At 38.3% G+C, this 18,731-nt stretch overlaps 1 protein-coding gene across 10 annotated transcripts in view; it reads left to right on the top strand.

Moving 5' to 3' along the window:
* The first annotated feature begins 16,032 nt into the window (after window positions 1–16,032).
* The window catches only part of LOC120899765 (protein kinase C-binding protein NELL2-like), a 94,347-nt gene continuing 91,648 nt past the window's right edge, over window positions 16,033–18,731 (top strand). The window contains exon 1 of one of the 10 annotated variants that reach the window (XM_040305961.1): window positions 16,033–16,193. The gene's annotated coding sequence lies outside the window, so the exon portion shown is untranslated. Of the gene's footprint in view, window positions 16,194–18,193; window positions 18,501–18,731 lie in introns of those variants that run through there. The other 9 variants (XM_040305960.1, XR_005739097.1, XM_040305969.1 and 6 more) reach the window with 9 other exon arrangements.

The following is an 18,731-nucleotide window of genomic DNA, read 5'->3' on the forward strand; positions in this document are numbered from 1 at the left end:
GAAAAAAATCATGAATATGCTTACGCTGGCATTAAGCTCAGCTTGTCAGTCAGTGTATCGGGTTTGACTCAAGCAATCGCACGTCGCATTCGGCATGTCATGACGCACGATCATTGAATATCAGCAATGAGCATCAAGCTACCACGGAAATGTTCATTGTTTTCATTAGTGAATATCTCGCATGACATTTTGCAGCACTGGTGCACTCTCTCAGCAAATTGCGTTCTCTCAGCAAGTCTGCAGTGTGCTCAGACGTACTGTCAGCGTACTGTGCGAAGAGTGTACACTGTGCGAAGTGTGCGCATTCTGCGAAAAGTGCTAGCACTGTGCTGTGCTGTGCACACAGTAGTACTTTACCCAGCACTAGTATCAACTAGTGTTGGGAATTTCGTTGGAAAAAAGGAACGGAACGGAACTAGTTCATTTTTCAAAAAGAACGGAACGTGAACCTGGGGTGCAAAAGAACCGACCCAGAGCTTAGAAGCCAAACTGTCATCCGGAAGGGGGGGGGGTAATTTTGCTACTTGTTACAGGATATGAAAAGGCGTTTCTTCAATCTGAAATCATATCTGACACCAAATCTAGATGGGTTCAACCTATGCCCAGTAAGCTACCAGCTGTACCAGCTGTACTATTATAAAGCATGCATTCAATATCTAGTATTTTTTAAACTTTTTAGATGCGACGACCATTTTCGGTCAAAGCCTTCCTGTACCACTAATAGGCTTGGCTATCAGTAACTTATTAAATGCCCATAGCAGGATAATCATCCCGGCGTATGGGGGTACGGTCCATTCGAGGCTTTTACTCATGTCCATGTTATTGAGTGGTACGAGTTGACGATTGTATCACGAGATTGACTAATTATTTGAATTTCACTTACTATTTAAAACAAATAGTTTTTTCACACAAATCGTTTACAAGATCACGGCACTCAAACGGTTGTCGAATGGAATAGAATGCTTCGAATCGAATGGCCAAATATTGGAATCATGCCGAGTGCCAAGATCAAGTGGGTATCGTGGCATAAAAAATAAATACATTTTATTTTTCGTTGTTCATACTCGCATATTATTATTATTATTATTATTTATTAATCTTCAACGGGCCGTATGGCCTAATTAAGATGTAACAGTTCAATAAAAAAAAAAAAAATACATAGCAAGAACAAGATTTGCATCGCAATTCACTGCGGCCACGGCAAAAGCCGGAGACGTTCCTTGAAGCACTGAGTTGAGATGTCGAAGTCGAAGCAATCCGAGACAGTGTTGAAGACAGCCGACATGCGGAACATAGGGTCTGACCGACCAGCACTGGAACGGGGTTGAGCGAGCCGTAGAGTTTCTCTAGACCTAAGTGTTCGGGATGGTGCATAGATATCGACTCGATGCAACAATGGCGATGAGTCGATAGAGCCATTTAGCAATCCAGCGATGAAAGAACACTGTGCATTGCGTCTTCTAACCGAAAGAGGTTCAAGGCCTAGAAGACGGCACCGCGCAGCATACGGAGGAAGATTATTGCGATCCTGCCAGGGAAGTAGGCGTAGGGCATATCTCGTGAGCTTACGTTGAATCGCCTCAATTCGAGCAATTGAAGAAGCGGTAGTAGGGCTCCAGACTACGCACGAATATTCCAGAACCGAACGAACGATACAGTTGTACACAGCTTTGATGCACATGGGGCTGCGGAATTCATTAGTTGTCCGGATAACCACGCCAAGTAATTGATTTCCTCTGGCTACAACGTCATCGATATGCTGTTTAAAGTTCAAACTAGAGTCAAGCAGAACGCCCAGGTCTTTGGCATGATTCTGTCGATTAACTGCAGTGCCGTCCATGAAGTAGGTCCCAGTCACTGGGCTCCTGCATCGACTAAAAGACACACAGTAGCATTTCTCGATGCAGATAGTCAGTCCATTACGCTTGCACCACGAACAGAAAATTTCGATGCAGTCTTGCAGGAATGTACAATCACCTGTGTTGTTAATAGGCGCAAAAATTTTTGCGTCGTCGGCAAACAGACTGATACTGTCGGGAGGTAAAGCGAGGGTAATATCGTTGATAAACAATATGAAGAGAAGCGGGCCAATGTTGCTTCCTTGTGGCACACCCGAGCTGCTGACTATTTCTTTGGACATGTGCTTATCAATTTTGACGATGTATGTGCGATTAATTAGGTACGACTTAAGCCACTGTACGAGCGGGCTGGGAACTCCTAGCTTATCGAGTTTAGCGAGAAGAATTGCGTGCGGAAGAGAGTCGAATGCTGCTTTTAGATCGGTATAAATTGCATCGACTTGAGCTCCGGCATCAATTTGACTAGTGCAATAGGTTACAAATTCAACCAGGTTCGTGGTAGTCGACTTTTTGGCACGAATCCATGTTGATACGGACTTAGGTAGCTGCGGCATGCATGTAGCAGATTTTTGTATATCACTAGTTCGAACACCTTGGCAATGGCACACAAGGATGTAATACCCCGGTAGTTGATGGCATCTGTCCTGTCGCCCTTTTTGTAAATAGGAACCATCCAAGATTTCCTCCATGCTTTGGGAAAGTAGCCATTGGCTAGCGATGCATTGAACAATTTTGCAAGGATAGGTGCTACTGTCGTTTGACAGCGTTTCAGCACGGTAGAAGGAATTCCATCGGGTCCAGGAGCGAAGGAAGGCTTTAGTTGCGCTAGGGCAGATAAAACGATCTCACTGTCGATGAAAGGAGTGCTCATGTTAATTGCTCCAGCCGGAGTGTTGACGAGAGCAGCATCAATGGTATCGGTATCATTCATGGCCGGTGAAAAGCAATCTGCGAAGCGATCCGCGAAGAGATTGCACATTTCATTAGTGTTGGCACTTGTTGCTCCTTTGTACGTAATGGATTTCGGTGTATGCGTGGATTTTGTTTTGCTGTTGTAGAAGCGCCAAAACGAGTCAGGCCACCTGCAGAGGTTACGTTGAATTTTACTCAAATATCTGCGATATCGAAACCTGTTATAGCTGCAGTATAAAGAGTGCGTGTCAAAGTAGATCGAGCGAGATCTTTGGCAGCGGCGCGTTTGGTAGTGACGATAAGCAGCTCTTTTTACACGTTTGAGTCGTTTGAGTGTGCGGTCCGCCCAGGGGGGGTTAGGTTTAGGACGCTGAACTGGGACGCATACAACAAAAGCTTGCAGCATGAAGGACGAGAATGAACATACTGCTTCGTCAAGTGAAATAAAATTGGAACAATGAAAGCTATTGTTAAACATTGATATCATGTCGTTCAGTTTCACATAGTCAGCTTTAGCAAAGTTATAACGATAAAATGCGGTTGTCGTCGAGTTTTGTCGAGTCGTCGAATTGCGTCGGGTCGACGAGTTAATACGTATATTGAAGTCTAACGCCGGATGGTAGGAGTCAAGAGGTACAAGCGGAACAACACTTGGAAAGACAGGCGAACACAATTTAGCTGCAGCATTGTTAGCGTAGAGCAGGTCAAGCATGCGTCCGTGCGAATTATTGATGGGATTAAGTTGCACTAATCCGTTAAATTTAAATCCATCCACAAAGGTGTTGTTGGCCAGTGAGCGCGCAGTTGGTTCATAGTGCGTGATTGATGAGTATGCTGGCGAGGACGAAGGATCAGCTGTGGACCAGCTTATGCTAGGCTGATTGAAATCGCCAATAACAAACAGCAGATCCGAAGGCTTCAGTGTGAGAGTGAAGCTGCTGATACAATCATGTAGAGAGCGAAGAGTCGATATCTCGGAGCTAAGCTGCGGTGGAATGTATACTACCATGACGTACAGATGTGCGTTATTACAGGCAACGCGCACACAAATATACTCGAGAGAACGATCACGGGAAGGTAATTCTATCGACTCGTATGCGTTAGAAACGGCTAGCAAAACACCACCACCGCGAGAGCTAGAGCCGCTGAGAGAGCGATCACAGCGGTAAACAGAGAAGTTGTTGTTGAAGAGAAGAGCAGATGGAATGTTGTCAACAAGCCAAGTTTCCGTGAGTGCGATGAGATCGAAGTCAGCCTCCGATACAGCTAAGTGAAATTCTTTTGTTTTAGTACGCAAACCTCTAACGTTTTGATAATAGCAGCTTAAATACTCAGCGGTAGCGTTGTCATTGTGGCGGTTGGATAAAGCGGGTAAACGGTAAGTCAATTGAGCTGCGTTGTCAGAGCATGAGGCTTGGCGTGTTTGTTGCGTGCAATGAGCGGAACTTCGTCTAGTTGAGAAAAAAGCGATCGATTGTGGACTGGTGTAGGTGCGGAGATGAAGCACGGTGGTTTTGGGGCGGTCCAGAAACAAGTGTTGAGTTGGGTGCTTCCAAGGTATCATTCACCGGGGGGTGACACTGTTGTGATGATGTTGTTTCAGGATCAGGTGGAGTAGACGTGCGTGCGGCTAAACGGTGAGTCGTTGTTGGTGTGCGTGTGGTGTAGCGGTGTTCAGTACTAGTAGCTGGTGTGCGTGTAGTAAAGCGGTTTCGGGTGGCTATAGGAGATGAGGTTTGGTGGTCGTGTTGACGGGATTGAAAAAACTCACGTACACCGATACCGACGGGCCAGGTGGATGGTGTGAGTGCCGCATCTCGAAGGATAGCCGGGACCCTCACTTTGAATGAAAGCCAATTCATGCTGTCCACACTAACCCCTCTTCTCAGCAGGCAATACGCTATAACGTCATCGGTGGCTAAGCGACGCTTTACAGAAGCGACCACTTGTTCCACAGTGACGGCCGTTGATAAGCGGGATAGGCGGATCCAGATCCTATCTGTGAATGGCTCACGAGGTGCAGCTTGAAGCGGTGATGATAACGGATCGGTTCCCACCAGTTCATGCGGTTGTGTAGGTGCCGGCTGGACGGCAATCGTGGTGTTGGTGTATGCGTTTGGCGATGACGCGGCACAAAGGGTGTTGCCGCGACTGTTTACAATTTTGTTTACACCAGGAGATGCCGAATCCTCGATTATACGCCTCCGCTTTCTACCAGTAGCTGGTCGAGGATCAGAGTTCCGATTGTGAGGCGTGGATGCAGTTTGAAGGAGGGTAAAACCACTGCGAACTTCGGCGACAATAGGCTCAACGAGCTTGCCAATAGCTGCTACAGCTGAGTTGAGGGCGGCTTGGAAACCGACCTGGGCGCCTATTTCTTTTACCGAACGGCAGCGCGGATTTTTAAGCATGTTAGTGCAGCCAATGCAGCTCCAGTGCAGGTCGACATTGGACAATACTGCGTCAATCAGCTCGGGGGCAATTTGCAACAGCCGCGGTGGAACGTAGCGTCACAATATGCACAACTGATGATGCAGCCGGTGGCCTCTAGCGGTTCAGCACACGAGAAGCAAATAGCCGCCATCGCGAAATCACGCGTAATCACAGCACAACACTGCTAAGCCGAGCAGGAAAAAACAGCAGGAAACCACAGTTGTGATGCAACTAAACAATTCGCCAAGACGAAGCGATGATGTTAAACAGTTTAATAGTCCGTAGAAAAGGCAACAATGCGATGCGACGCAGAAACACAAGAGAATTATTGAAAATAATTATAATATTATAATACATCTTTTCCAACCCGTTCCGCCATATGAGTACAGATTTAAATTTTATAATAGATATTTGTCTAGTTAAAACAAGCTAAATTATAACAAAAACTATAATAGATGTTACAAATTGCACCATAATACCTAATGCAACACCATTTTTGGTTTCGCTTATCACGATTTTTATAAACGATACGCGACGAAGGGCGATGAATATTACTGTGAGCAAATGCAACACATACTGTGTGCGAGAAAGAGTGAACAGTTATCTTGCATGCAGCAAGCAACTTTTTTTCAAAGAACGGAACGCACGAACGATAGCACCTTGCTAACAATGGGCCTCATCGCGAACGAAAGTCGATAAAATTTATCCGATCGGTTAATTTGCTCGAATCCACCGGTGGAATTTATTTTCCACCGGTGGATAATTTTCTCCACAGGTGGATAATTTCTCCACCGGTGGATAATTTCTCCACCGGTGGATAACTCTTTCCGATTCGAGTAGCCATTGATTTTGCCTATCTGTCAATCACACTTTTGTTTACATTTAGAGGTGTTGTTTTGCGGAATGAATAAAATAGTAAATTTTACTTATTTACGGACCATCTAGTGCAGAATCCACACCAGGCCTTAGACAGTACAGACTGTAGGCCTATTCAAACAATCCGGGTAAAGTGTAAAACGGGTTGTAGGCTGAACAAGTCTAGTTGAAACAAAATCGTATGAACTGGAGCACGCGGTTTGAATCCTTTCTGAGCTTGCCACCTTCACTGACGCTTGTCCTGTGCCATATACCATGTGCGTCCATCAACTCCAGCCACCGCGAACGTTGGATCCGTGAACGTCCGTATTTTACGCCCTCGTGCAAAAATATATTGAAACAACGCGGTACACTTATTCCGTGCAATAAGGAGTGTCCAAAACCGCTCACGGTCTCTCGCCCTCGCCAGTCCATTATCCTGGCCTTAATGACTGACGCCTCCAAGTCATCTCCGACCGATACCGACCAATACCCCCCACTCCCCCAAGAAAAAAATTTAAGTGTATTTGATTCAAAGCCAAGAGATGAAATCTCCCCCACCCCCTCTCCCTGCACAACACCTGGGACGATCCTTTCCATGCTGTTTCGTCGCGAATAATTTTCGGATAAAGTTTCCTTTTCTTTCTTTGGTTTTTGCTGCTAATAATTACCGAAGCCGTTGTAAGAAATTGCTGGTGATGAAGAGAGAGAAAAAGCCTTTTCGCTCTCTATTTATTTATTGAAGATCGATAGAGATGTGTACATGAACGGGCACGGATGTGATCCGATCCGCAGTTCAAATCTGCACGATTCGCGCAGCTGCTCGAACACATGCCTTGAACAAGGACCGTCCACTGAAGACTGGCGAGCTTGATACGACAATGAGTGTGCTTCCACACGTACGATGATGATTGCGTCAGATTTGATAATAATAAAATAACTACGTTAAAATTGTAATGTATGTGATTCAGAAGAGAAGCTATTCAAGTGTACATATTCGTTTAAATGGATGAACAAAAAATTCATTGGGTGACACGTTTGTCACGAGGCGTGGAACATAGCGATGTGTGTGTCAATCCGAACACTCCAGGGCTGTACCCTTCCATAAGCGACCCTCAGTTTTTGGGGATAGTCCGGAAGGTACATGTAGGCACAACTCCTTCGATAGGTGCAAAACAACGCAAACGATTCCGACCGGAACTCGCCGCTCCAACGGATATGAGTTGCTTATAATTTCTTGTACCTAGTGATAATACTGGTCTTCTCAATCTCGTTGCAATTACGTGTCGGAACCGATTCTAACATGCCATAAGGCCATAACATATGGTTGGATAAAAGAGAAGGATTAGCAGAAAAGGATTTTTTGCGGTTTCTTATTTCTTAGCTTGAACTATAAAAACTAGATACCTGTTATAAACCTAAATTTATGTGTTTTGATTATTTATTAAAAAAACAGGTAAATTTATATTTTCTAAAAAATAATATTTTAGCTAAATCGAGTGATAAAACATCTCAAATAACTCAAACAGCGATAAAACATCCTTTTTTTGCGAGCTGTTAAACATGGTTTTTAATATTATTTAGTTTTCCACTGTTGTATCAACTGGGGTGAAGCAGTAGATATGGCTTTCCGATTGAAATGGTTTTTTTATATGAAGTTTTCAACTGCATATCCCACTGCTCGACTTTTTAACCACGTTGCTATGGCGGCAAACACCATTCCACTCCACTGCCAAACCAATCGGTTAGCGAAGATTCTGATTGAGAAAACGCAATCGGATAACATTGGAATGAACAACAAATGAACTCAGTTAAACCAAAATGAACTTTAAGCGACTGTTAAAAAGAGTTCATTTATTCGCGATGCCGGCTAATATTGAAGCGGCAAAGACCGGAACGGAACGGAGTGAACGAAAAGAACGAATTGAACGGAACGGAATGAACGGAAAGAACGGAATGAACGGAAAGAACGAAATGAACGGAAAGAACGGAATGAACGGAACGGAATGAACGGAATGAACGGAACGGAACGGAATGAACGGAAAGAACGGAATGAACGGAACGATTTTGTATAAAGGATCGGAACGGAACGGCCTACATAAAGAACGGAACTTTTTTACTAGGTTCAGACCGGAACGGCCAACACTAGTATCAACACCAACGACCATTTTACACATCTCAATTGCTTCAGTTCTAGCACGAACGGGCACGAATCTCCATCACAGAATTATTTAGAATCACTGGGTATAATATGATGATTGTTGATACACTTTCAACGCGTCAGTAGAAGAAAACAATAATTTCTTGCAATTTGAAAACCTCAATGATTCAATCACTCTATCGTTGCTTATTGCTTCGAAGAAAGAAAACTCTGCAAAGAAATAAAAATTATCCCAGCACCCATAGTTGGTTAGCAACACTCTTCTATAGTGAGTAACTTTTTCGTATATGGAGATATGGAGATTCTATAGTGAGCAAGCGTCACCTATGAGCGTAACGTGAGCGTAACGTGAGTATAAAGAGTACTTCACATGGTAGCAACGCGATGAGCAATGAACCGTTTAGAACAGTTTTTAGCCTGTGCGTATGCAATGCACATCGCATCGTGTTCTACATTGATTGCATTGCTTGGTTGCATTGTATTAAATTGGTTGCCCATTTAACACGGGTGACCAATGCAATATTGCAATATTTTCAATGGTAATGATATAAATTTCAGCGCGTATGAGTATTTTAACGCATAAATGTGGCAAGTAATGTTGATTGCGTACCTTAAAAACATTTTAAAAAAAACATTTTTTATTGTTAAATTTTCATTGTGTTCCGATCGGTTGCATTGCTAGCGATTGGACACAATTCGGAGAAATGTTATTAAAATCTCATAAATTTAGGGGTTGGAATATGGTGTTACAGATTGCATTAGCGTTGCTACCGTCCAAAGTGCCTTTAACATGTGAGCGTCACATCTTACTTCGTTTTGTAAAGGGAGATGACTAAGACGAAAATTATAAGGTTTACAATCCTCAATACTACAAAATCCAATACAAAATGTTTGGATTACTCGTGTAGGCGATCCTAGAAATGCGTAATATTTTTTTGAACAACTAATAAATAAATAGAACAACAAATTTTAAAATTCAAGAAAAAATATTGTTAGTTAAATAACAAAAAGATGCAGTTTTGATAAAAAAAAATATGCAAATACGACGAGCAGATGATAACCGGGTTTCCATACAGATGCATGCTTTTTAATTGAATTATAAGCCAACTATTGAGCGTTCAACTAAAAAGCGTTCAACTATTGAATTCTGACTGTGGGGCCCTTCACGATTCTAGTCAGTTTTTTGTATGGAGTTTGACAGTTGGAGGCTGAAATCATGTAAACACTCCATACAAAACCGCACACAAAACTAGCCTGCAATTTTCAGTCTAGATTATTCTAGCCTCAAAGCTAGAATTAGATTCGAGTATCTTTTCTAAAAATGGCAAAACAAGGTGGTGTTTACATTTATCCCTTGGTGCATTCAAGAGATCTGGTGATGAAATCCATAATCTACACTTTGTCCAGGTGGTCTCATAGCATGTTTTTTATAACCAAATTTGAATATCACTTTTAAACAGCATGGGAGAACAATTTTGTTCAAAAAAACTTTCTGGAGGCTTGACGAATAAACAAAACACTCTTAAAATCTTTATAAAGAAGCAAAAGCAATAAAAATCAGCCCTCTAAATTCATACACCTTGGGATAAGCCCACCTGTATATTATACTCACTTAGATAGTTGCTCGAAAACTGCTAGACAATGCAAACAGCTGACAGGCTGAAATTTCAGCCTACGAGCTTCAAACGGAAAGGACCCCTGTATTAGCTTTTGAATTTGCAAAATTGCAGTATGCATACAAAATGTATGGTCCTATCCGGATAAGCGTTCGTAGTTGTAATGGGTTCAAAACGAAAAAAAAAAAATAAATAAAAAATATTTTCGACGAAGTAGTGTAAAACATATTTCTCCAGGCATTTTATGAATTTCAAGTTTGTTCTACTTTTCTATCAAAAGATGTTAAGAAATAAAATTGCAAAAACCACCCGGGTAGGCGGTCATTGACCCTATGGTTAAAGGGACCTGGGGTTCAAGCTTCAGAAGAGCAAGCTTCTTATGGTGTTCTTTTTCACTAAGGCCCGTGGCAGTGCCCATCCGATGTTATTTTATCGGACGCTGCTGTCACACGCTATTTCGGTTCATATGGTGATTATTTGAATGATTTTAATTGTTTAACTATTATGCTAAATTCATTTGGTGCTGTTCCTATGCATCCTTCATACACCTGTTTCCAGTTACGTTCGAATCTCGTGCCGTTTGCTTCGAATCGCAAATCGCCTGCTTCGAATCGCATGCCACTACGATCGAATGCGTGCATCTACGGTTGAATCGCGTTTCACTACGGTAGAATGTGTGCTACTACGATCGAATCGTGTGCCGCTACCATTGAATTTCTGAAAGGTAGAGCATAGTAAACTGTTTGTTTACGTTTGAAAGCTGCATCCTTCTCCGCCGATGGCAATTCCGCTAACAATACTAACACCAAATTATTAGCAACTAATCAAATCTAGCAAATCAAAAACTAGCAGCAGAAAAAATCAGTTTAAGTCGTAATTCGAAATTAGATCAAAATGAATACGTAAAAGATCAAAGCGTAAACAAAGTTACAAAATTAACTTGTGTTCACAATGTTTCCATCAGACGTTCGGCATGAGATAGCAACAATTCATATTAAAAAATATAAAAAATGACATCAAAGAGGAAACATATAAGGATCGTTGTGGTTCACTTCCTTCATTCACGTGCACCCGTCGTTTGTGTGGGGTCACACGAGTTTACCGTTAGCGTCACTTTAGATGTAATTGGTCAAACTAGAGGGCTAAGGAAAATACTGTGTAAAATATCTATAAGAGAATGAGCATAATTGAAATTACATTACCAGCGTAGGAAAATAGTTTTTGAGTATTTGTATTATGTTATTCAGGGAATGGCGTTTCTTATTTTGGTCATTTGTCAGCACTGACAAAAACTTATCTTAGAATAGCTTTTCTAAGATAAAAATAAGAACAGAAGATTATTTTATTAAGATAAAAGAGGTTTTTATAACAAATATTCATTTATTCATTTTTTGTTATTCACCAACACTTTTTAACGATACACAAAGAATAAGTTGAATGGTTATGATTTCACAATAATGCTTTTATATCATTATTATACATCTTTTAAATAAACGCGCTATAAGTTCAAAATTTAAATGCAAACAAATTTCAAATACCGTTGTTCTAGTTAGAAAAACAGTTTAAACTTCTGATGTCTAATTCTCGGAGTACAAAGATACTATGACAAACGGGTTGAAATAGGATCTGCCGTTGCAACTGTCGAGACCAATTGGTTCAACGAGTCTGCACTTTCAATGCAGTAGAACATGAGAATGTTAATAAAAATGATCCTGTTTTGGACACGTGGACTATTGATCATACGGAACACAGGCTACCGGACGTGTCGCAGATGTTCTCTTGCTAGTGGGATCATTTTTCAAGCCGTCTGTTGTGATGAACCAACTGATATATTTTATCCTCTTATGTTAAGATTGTTCTGTTAAATGATTAGGTACTTTGTGAAAACATATGTTATTTGTATGTTATAATGTTTATTTCATATTGTGTTAATATAATAATACGGTTCAACATTGATGATGTTGAAGTAGTAATGTTTTTTTAATACAATTTATTCGGCAGATATTATGGCATCTGCACATGTTTTACAGAGATGGTGTAACCAATGAATAATCAACATGAAGAACCATCCTTACCATGTGTGAATATCAGTTACATTTTCTATTACTTAATTTATATTACCGGAAACGTGGAAAGACTATATGTGTTGTAACACTAAAGGCTCCCCCGAAATCCTTTGGAGGAAGTTACACATTGGCTACCATTTCTTAACTACAGTAAATTCTACCCTTCCTATAATTTGCTGCAGTAGCATCAAGTTTAATTGTCAGGGGGATGATTATAAAAAAATGAAATAAAATATACCATAAGTACCATGCCTGTTAGTCATAGCGCAACTTGAATAATTCCATACCATTTAAAGCCAGTACCACGTGTACAATATCCGACACGTATTTAATAAACCACTTGACAATTTTCTTTCATCTCATTTACAAGAAACATGAGAAGCGCTTCTTTTCCCTCTATCAATAATGAAATTCGATAATATGTTTATATTTTTCAGTACTTTATTCAGTAAGAATATCGTTTTTGCAAACATAAATGGATACATTTCACGAAACCATGAAAAAGTGGAGTAATTTGAGACGAGCCTCTTTTTATCTACAATCATATATGTAATGTTTTGAATATTTCTCAAGTCAAAGATTTGCATTGGCAAATTGGTACACATTTATATCTTAAATGTGTACCTTGTATATATGTAAAATGTGTTTTTCTTTAACGAGTTTGCTAATGTGTCCTATGGTGATAATCTATCAGCCAACAATTGTAAAAAAAAATAATTTCAAATGGGTCTAAATTTCTAGTCTGAAGTCAGCATGAGGTTGATTGTTGAAGACTTCAAGTATTATCTCACCAGGATGAAGGACAAGGTCAAGTTATTTCCTTATCGAAATGAAAAACATACCATTTGTCAACGAGTAGAAGCCATACAGTACGTACCAGTCATTTTCTGACATCTAAAATTTTAAGGAACTTTACAATTTTTGAAATTAAAGTCTAACGTCATTTTAATTAATAGGGCCTATCCAGCTTTTAGTGAGCCATTTTAGTAAATTATACGCCATGGTTTTGACACGTTTTCTTGGTCTTTTTTAAATATAGAACTGTTTTTATGATGGAGCATTACTTAAGAGTATTCTCTTCTGTAAATAGTTGTCATGTTAGTTTTCCGATAATTAGCGTAAATTAGCGTAAAAGCGTACTCAAAGTTAGCAGAAAAGTGAAAATATAAGGTGTTCGACTTTAGGGTGTCACCACTATATAACATCCTGGATGTCTGGAGTTGACACTAACTGTAGGTTAAATACAAAAAAAAACATTAGCAACGGTAACTAGACACTACACTAACGAAACAATAAGTTGTAATGCTCTTTTGGGAGTGATCGGGACGAGGGGCGCATGTTATACACATGATTGTCCATAATTTACCAACAAAATTACCTTATGATAAATATTACAGTTGTTCAAGTTCATTAGCTGTCATGCTATCCAATCTGTAGTAGCCTAGTTGGTTCATTAGCGAATATACGTGTGCATAAAAGTGCAATAAATGAATAAATAAATGCAACACAAATTTAATTTTGAAATTGTTGGCCTAGGCATGATTTAAGGTAAATAAAATTTAAAAAATCTAACATTTATGTTTCCCCTTAGCATTTTGAACCGTTTTTTGTTTATCATACATCGTAATCTAGTTCTTCGCTTTCGGTAAAATATGTAAACATCAATTGTAAATAAGAGTTAAAAGAAGTTAATAAATAAATATCATTTCATTGGTGGCCATTGTACACACCAACGTATTACATCACACTGTGAAAGAGCGTTAACGTTATAAGAGTTTAGCTAACTAAAACTAGTAAACAAGTAAATCACTCTGTAACAATTTCTACCATCCACCTTCTTGCGGGAGTATTTTTATTTCATGGTTAGTAATCTAGGACCCTTTTGCAGTGGTTCAGAACAGTAAAAGAATATACACGGGTACATTTAGGGGTAAGCGCGTTACTTCATCCTCTATAATTCACTTTCTGTTAACTAGTTCCAAATATTTTTAGTTGTTTGACCGAGTTCGTGTACACCAGTGATGTCAAACTCGTTTTGGGTCGCGGGCTGGATTACGATGCAAAATATTCTAGCAGGCCACTGTTAAATGGCGGTGGGATGGGAGTGCTTTCAATCGGCAAATATCATTAAGGACTTATTCCTGAACCTAGAATCTTATTTAATTTTTTTTTTCGTAGCCTCCAATAAAAAGTTAATGAAATTCATGAATTTACTCATGCTTTACTTCAGTGGCGTTCGTGCCTACTTGGATATTTAATAATTCATATTCAATTGCTTTGGATATCTGCTAACTTCCCGGCTACCTGGACAGTTCTTTGAACCTCGTATATTGCCTTCACACGATGATACACGAAGTACAAATGCTGCAATTTGACAACGGTGATGACTAATAACGATAAATCAAAATGTATCACAACATCGACAAATATTGGATAGATATGTGGTCATTTTGTTGAGCAAAAGAGACTACCAGCATACAGTCGATCTCATACAGCTCTTACCTTTTTTGAGTGCTTGGTTTTTAATGGTTTTTAAATATATCGACCTGATTTTTGCAGAACCATATCTAAAGAGTACCCTCATCCATGAAGTGAAGAAAGTGGTATTTCAATACATTATTTTCGAATTTTCCGAACTCCATGACGGAAAATGGATGAAAATATTGATAATCCGACTTTAGAGTGCTCTCAGGAAACAACTACTAAAACACTTGCTACATGCCATCTTCGCGGGTACCTTCCCAAACAAGTAACTATGTGTAACTTACTTCACTCTTCGATAATCGAACTATTAAAACTGAATGTTGAAAGCTTCTTTCTCAGTGAATCAACATTATTATACCCGTTTTTCTTATCTTATAATTTACAATCTATTTCTGCTTCATTCAAATAACTGCCAATGTTCATCGCGGGCCGGATTAGGAGCATTCGCGGGCCGGATTAGGAGCCATTACGGGCCGCATGTGGCCTGCGGGCCGTATGTTTGACATGTCTGGTGTACACAAATGCTTTCAGCGGTCAACTGGCTCTGCAATACATGCTATTAAATGCTACATAGTACGACCCTGTTTCATTGGCAAATGACCATCAACAGATTGATATTTGATTTGGTTGTATGTATGTAGTAATGTATATATGTATGTAGCTGCGGCCGACTACGTTGAACGCACATTAGGCAAGTAATCTCCTAGACCACAGACGGCTCCTGCATGGCATTGCAGTACTGGTTAGTAACCATGGGAGACGACAGACTTCCAAACAAACGCTACACGAATTATCTGAAAAATGTTGCACAACCCATTCTGATTGTTTCTGTTGTACCTTCTGATATACAAAAAAAAAAAAATATATATATATATATATATATATATATATATATATATATATATATATATATATATATATATATTATTTTTATATATTATTTTATATATATAGAAATATATATACAAATGAATATATATATATATATATATATATATATATATATATATATATATATATATATATATATATATATATATATATATATATATATATATATATATATATATGTATATATTTTACATATATACTGAAAGTTTTGAATTATGTTTCATGCTACCATTACCAATATGGTAACATTATTTTTCTTTAATGTATGTTTGAATATTAAATTAGTATAACAAACATGTAATGTGATTTCTCAAAGCTTGTTTGATTTGTTTTTAACCACCACAAATAAAAACGTTTGTTCAATGTTCTGGAAGTTGTGTGTCTAACACAAACCTTAAAAATATAGTTTTGTTCAAGAATTTAAATGTGCAATGAGTACAATTTGTACAAGAAAATATATAGAAAGTTCAAAGTTTGTAAAAATCAGCAAAAACGATGTTAAAATAACATAAATTTGTCGTGGGTTAAGTTTGAAAAATTAAGTGCATCAGAGAAAACTGTTGCAAGGGTAGGAAAATTTGTTTTTTTTTTACGAATGGCATACTGATTACATGCTGGGTATATACCATGAATTTTACCCCTTTTTAAGTCGAGTCGGGAAAAATGAATTCTCTCAGAAAACGGAGTGAGAGATAAAAGGATACTGCTAAATGAGAGACAATATTGCGTAAATATTGCGTCAGTATACTACTAGAACTAGAAGAGCAAGTAGGTGAAACTCCACGAGGGCAGAATAAAATATTATGGATAATATTCTATAGAAAAGCCTTATCCCGTTTAACTGTCAATGGAAACAAATAGAAACAATTATTTCCACGTTTAAGAGTGACCATTAAACGTAACGATGTAAATACGTGTAAATATACCAAGTTATATAAAAGTGCAGTATCGTAGATTTGTAGTGTTGGAAAACTGTACTAGTCAGTACATTTGCATCGACTTGCGTGTATAAATTAAAAAAAAAAAACTGTGACTGAAAATAAAGTGCATCAAATTTGTTAATTCTCGTTCATTGATCCCGCATTCTTCATTCTATAAGCCTATGTAGATATACATCATTGAACGGTGTCATATTGTACGGTGAAAATTGCATTAATGTACCGGTGTTCCTGGAGTTTTCCTTCACATAGCGTTTTTTTCCGCATGTCGCAGCACAGTGGATAACAGCAATAAAAACGGATAAAATATTTAACGGAATTTTCGAAGTTGATATTAAACCACAAAACTACTTATATGAAATTAGCTCATATCAATAAATATTAATTAACATTAATTTTTAAAGTTTTTTTATTTCTGTAACTCTATGGCAAATGAATCGTGCGAAAAACTTTATTAACTTGAAAATTAGCTATTTATTTATTTATTTTTATTTATTTATTTATTTATTTATTTATTGATTTCTTTATTTATTTATTTATTTATTTATTTATTTATGGTGAAGTGTTCGAAAAGCATACACAGGACAGTGCTATTTCATTCTATTCTATTTTTTTCAAATCACATCAAATTTGAACCAATTAAACCTTATTAACTTAATATAATTTACCTGGTTTCTATCATTTCTGAAATACATTATATTTTAATGTTGTCGGTAATATTATACCAGATGGTATGTAGTAAATATGCATTTGGATAGTTTATGTTTACATTAAAATAATCATGAAGATAAAATTGTGAAATATCTAAATCGAAAAGGCGACTTAATGGTGGCTTTGTGGGCTACTGTTAAACACCTCGGCTCCTTTAAATATATGACGTGATTCGACTTCAACCCGAATCATTTCCCGTAGTTACGGACATTTTTCAAGTTTTTTCAGCGTTATTTTGACTCTGCGGTTCCTATAATTATGTCTATAGCATTGTGATTCAAATAGTAAAATGTATGCCTTATATAATGAAAAACCCTCTTTTATCTTTTTAAAACATTAAAAGAACCATTGTACAGGAATCTCACGACGTACAATTCTCTTCAGTTCCGACGCAGATACGGCAATATCGATTTAGACAGTTTAAAGTTGTCATTTTGCTGAAATTCACAGATTTTTTAAAATTTATTTCTGATAACCGTGAATGTCCTTTTTTCCTGAATGTTTATTCCTAGAATAGTATTGTAGTTAAAACATACGATATTCTAGATTTTGGCACATCTATTTTGGTTGTAAACCGTGCATGGAAATATATTCATCATACGAGTTTTTGCCTTGCCTCGGGACCTTTTTTGGTTCCAAATTTGGTTCGGAATAACAATATTATTTCAAATTTTACAGTATAACCATGCAAACCATGTCCTCCGAGAATCAACTATGTTTATACAATGTATGACAATGTGTATTTCAACTAGAACCAGTTTTTCGATAATGTATTCATTTTATAACAAACGTTGTTTATACTATAAATATTCATGTTTGGAAAATAACAGGAGACATATGCGTTTTTGTACCGGAAAAAGAACTATAAATATGTATGCGATCATTATTCTTTATACAAATTAAGAAAAACAAATATTTGATGTATTTTTAAAATGGATGAATGCAACATAATGAAAAAACATATACAAATGATGACCAGATCAACAAACAACAAAATACCATTGTTCATGCTGAATTTCCAGGCGAAAAGTAGATATGATGAGAAGCGAGCGAAAAAAGAGATAAACATTTAGTTGTGAGCGAATCTGCTCTTGATTTATATTTTGAAAAGCCGAACGCCAATCGAATGAGAAAACGTGACGATACTCTCTATTTTCTTATCCTCATGGAGAGTTTGGATATTCTTTCACTTAAGAAAGGGAAAGGAAATAAGCAATGTTTGAAAGAGAAACAACTTCATTTCTCTTTCTTACTTGGTATGGATGTGATCTGAACTATGGGCTTGTTTTACTGCTGGTCAAAGCCGCGCTTCTCTTGTCTGCTCAACAAAATGAAATGTGCAATCTACGCTACGTCAACGAGGTAGAAGCAAGTTGAAAAGAGAGAAACGGAAAGAGAAAAAGTTAAAGTGTTCCCCGACTAAGACCCGACCTGTCGCACAAACGTTGGTTGCGTATCAAACGCGTTTGGCGCAAGAATTTTGTTCAGTTTGTCGTTTGAAGAAGACCTGTCGTACCGCGTTGGGTTGCGTATCGCATGCAATTGGCGCAAGAATTTTATCCTGCGCGGTATACGTAAGTTTGGACAATTAGATTGATGATAATTGATAGTGTTCCCAGCAATTTATAATAGTAAATTTAGTAGACTTTAAGTGAGAGTGAAATTTAGAAACAACTACAACACAAACTCATGTCGCCCTGTACAACCATGAAGTAGGCCATCGAGAGGTTTCCTGACGAGTGATGTGTTAAAAAAATCAATTTTTGTGCTAGTTGCTACACCAATATCGACCATTCTGCCTATGA

This window comes from Anopheles arabiensis, chromosome 3 (assembly GCF_016920715.1).
Source record: "Anopheles arabiensis isolate DONGOLA chromosome 3, AaraD3, whole genome shotgun sequence".
NCBI classification, from domain to species: Eukaryota; Metazoa; Arthropoda; class Insecta; order Diptera; family Culicidae; genus Anopheles; species Anopheles arabiensis.